We start from the raw sequence: 2,812 nt of genomic DNA, 5'->3' as shown, positions 1-2,812 counted from the left end.
TTGGGGGGGTGTGATTAGTACTTAAAAGTGCATTCTTTTAAAGGTTTTATGTCATCATATTGCACCTAAAATATCATTAAATTCCCTAACTAAAGCATGTTTTATATTAACAAGTCTGATTAGATAATATACGTTTAATTCATGGTAAATGTTCATCCTAAATTCAGGTCTGTCACATAAATAAAAGGATTGATTGATGAGTTTAAGTATTGAAATTGAAAGGACAAAGAGAGTGCCAAACTTAGAAAAGAGTTGCTGGTGCAGTCCAAACTCGAACACCATTCAGTAATTGGATCATATATGGAGCTGTAAATCTCAGATTTAAATCTACTTTATATGGATGGAAATGTAAGACATAGACTTACAACTTTTATGGGAGTCCAAGACTCAATTCTGCCATTTTCAAGTTCAAATCTTAGCAACATTGTTATGTTTTTAGCTCATATCTTGAGTTCTAGAAGTTCAAATGAGCTCTAGTTTTTTTTGTTGGAAAGCTGAGACAATTGCCCACAACTTTTATAATTCAGAGGGCTCTAATTCTGATATTAACAATAAAATTTTGGCTAGCCAACAATATCAATAATCAGCCTACAATATCAATAACCAACAGCCACCAATATCAAAAACCAGCCACCAAATCAATGGTTGGCCACTAACTATTTTCTTATTCAACCAATCAATAGTTCTGAATCTTAGCTTATAAAAGGAGTCATTTGCCATATATTTAGTCATATTAATTTTGAGATTAAAATCATCTTCTTCCTTTCTCTCTTTATATCTTTGTAATGTTCAAGTTTTCTTTCATGCTATATTAATATCTTGTTTATGCCTTTTCATTTCCTTTCCTTTCCTATACTTAGTTAACTTATATCATGTTTATGTTCTTATCTAGTTTATTTATGTTTTTCTTCTTCATTATGTTTAGCTAAGTTAATTATGTCAAGGTGAAAAGGTTTCTCTAATGGTGTTATAATAGGTATAATATAAACTCACCATGGACTTTAATGTTTATATCCAAGAAAGATTGTTATTAACATGTTTTATCTTTTTATTTTACTAATTCTTAATACCTTACTTGTTAAATAGTTAATCTAGATTTATGTTGTATAACACTTGGTACATTAAATTCCTGATCCTTCATAGTCTTCAGCCGACATCGTTGTTATGATAGGAACTTGATTTGTTGTTACTATAAGCTAGTAACGTGAATGCCTGATGATATTTTTAAGTATAGTGTTACTTAGATAAGATGATTAATATAATCATGTTAATAATTTATAATGAGCGAATAATGATAAATCATTTGATTGGAACCTCCTTTATGTGTGGTTTCCAGTTGAGTAATAAAAAGAGTTTATATTATATTTATTTGAAATACCATTAGTGAATCTTGTAACCTTCACATTTATTTTATCATTCTTTAATCCTTACATAAATATTACATCTCAAAGTTCTTTTCAACATCAAAAATCATTTTAATATTTGTAATTTATATAATTCACCTCTCTATGGTTCGACCTCGGTCATGCCGAGTTATTTTACTTTGACATTCAAGCACTTGGGATAAGACATCAACTCTTTAATCGTGTCAAGTTTTTGGCATTGATGCTGGGGAGGTAAGTTGTTATATAAATTAAATATTTTATTTTATTTCATTTTCACTTTATTTGTTTTTCTAATTGTTGTTTCTTTTTCTTTTTCTGTTTTCTTTTCTTTTCTTTTGCACTTGCATGAGAATTTGAACACGTACATTAAGTGATAGACTTTCTAGAAAATTCTCATTTTCTTTAGAAAACATGATTGAAGAAGATAATTAGTCAATTCATAATGACAATAATGAGAATAATTGTGTTAGAACACTTAGAGATCATATAAATCCAACAAGAATAAGTGCACCATTATGTATTGTTTTTCCTCTTGATGCATCTTATGTTAATTTTAAGCCAGATATTATTTAATTTTTAACCATTTTTTATGGCTTAGAATTAGAAAATCCATACTTGCATTTAAGAGAATTTGAAGAAGTTTGTAACAGTTATAATGACTTAAATTATAGTATAAATACCATCAGATTAAAGCTTTTTCCTTTTTCATTAAAAGATAAAGTTAAAACATGGCTATAAAATCTTATGTTAGGATCCACGAGTACCTAGATTTGAAGATAAATTTTTTGAAGATAAAGACCTTGATGAAGCAATGAAGTACCTAGATTTGCTAGCTAAAAATGCTCAAAATTAGGACACCACGAGTACTTATGAGGCACTAGGTAAAACTCAACCTCATACATCTAATAGAGGCATGTATAACCGTAGAAAAGATCATGACCTCTGAGCCAAATTTACATCTTTAGCTAGAAAAGTTAAGGAATTAGAATTAAAAAAGAGTGGTCAATTAAAATCTGTTCAAGAAATTGTGTGTCAAATTTGTGAAACTAGTAAATACTCAACCAATGATTGTCTAACTTTGCCTTCTTTTAAGGAATGTCTCTATGAACAAGCCAATGCTTTAAATAGTTTTCAAAGGCCAAGTCATAACCTATACTAACAAATGTACAATCCTAGTTGGAGAAATCATCCAAATTTCAGTTAGAAAAGTGGTAACAAAATGCATAAACTTCACAGCCACCATTTCAAGCACATTATAATTTTCAAAATTCTCATGGATATGCACCTCCTTATATTCCCCCTCCTAGAAGAAATCTAAAGGAAACATTACAGGCATTCATTGAAAGGCAAAAGATAATCAACACTCAAAATGCTCAAACCATGGCTAATTTGAAAGATACTCTTACAAAGTTCACATCTGTTCTCAG

The sequence above is a fragment of the Populus euphratica genome, unplaced genomic scaffold (assembly GCF_000495115.2).
Source record: "Populus euphratica unplaced genomic scaffold, PopEup_1.0 scaffold1718.1, whole genome shotgun sequence".
NCBI lineage: Eukaryota > Viridiplantae > Streptophyta > Magnoliopsida > Malpighiales > Salicaceae > Populus > Populus euphratica.
This window is presented reverse-complemented; position numbering follows the sequence as displayed.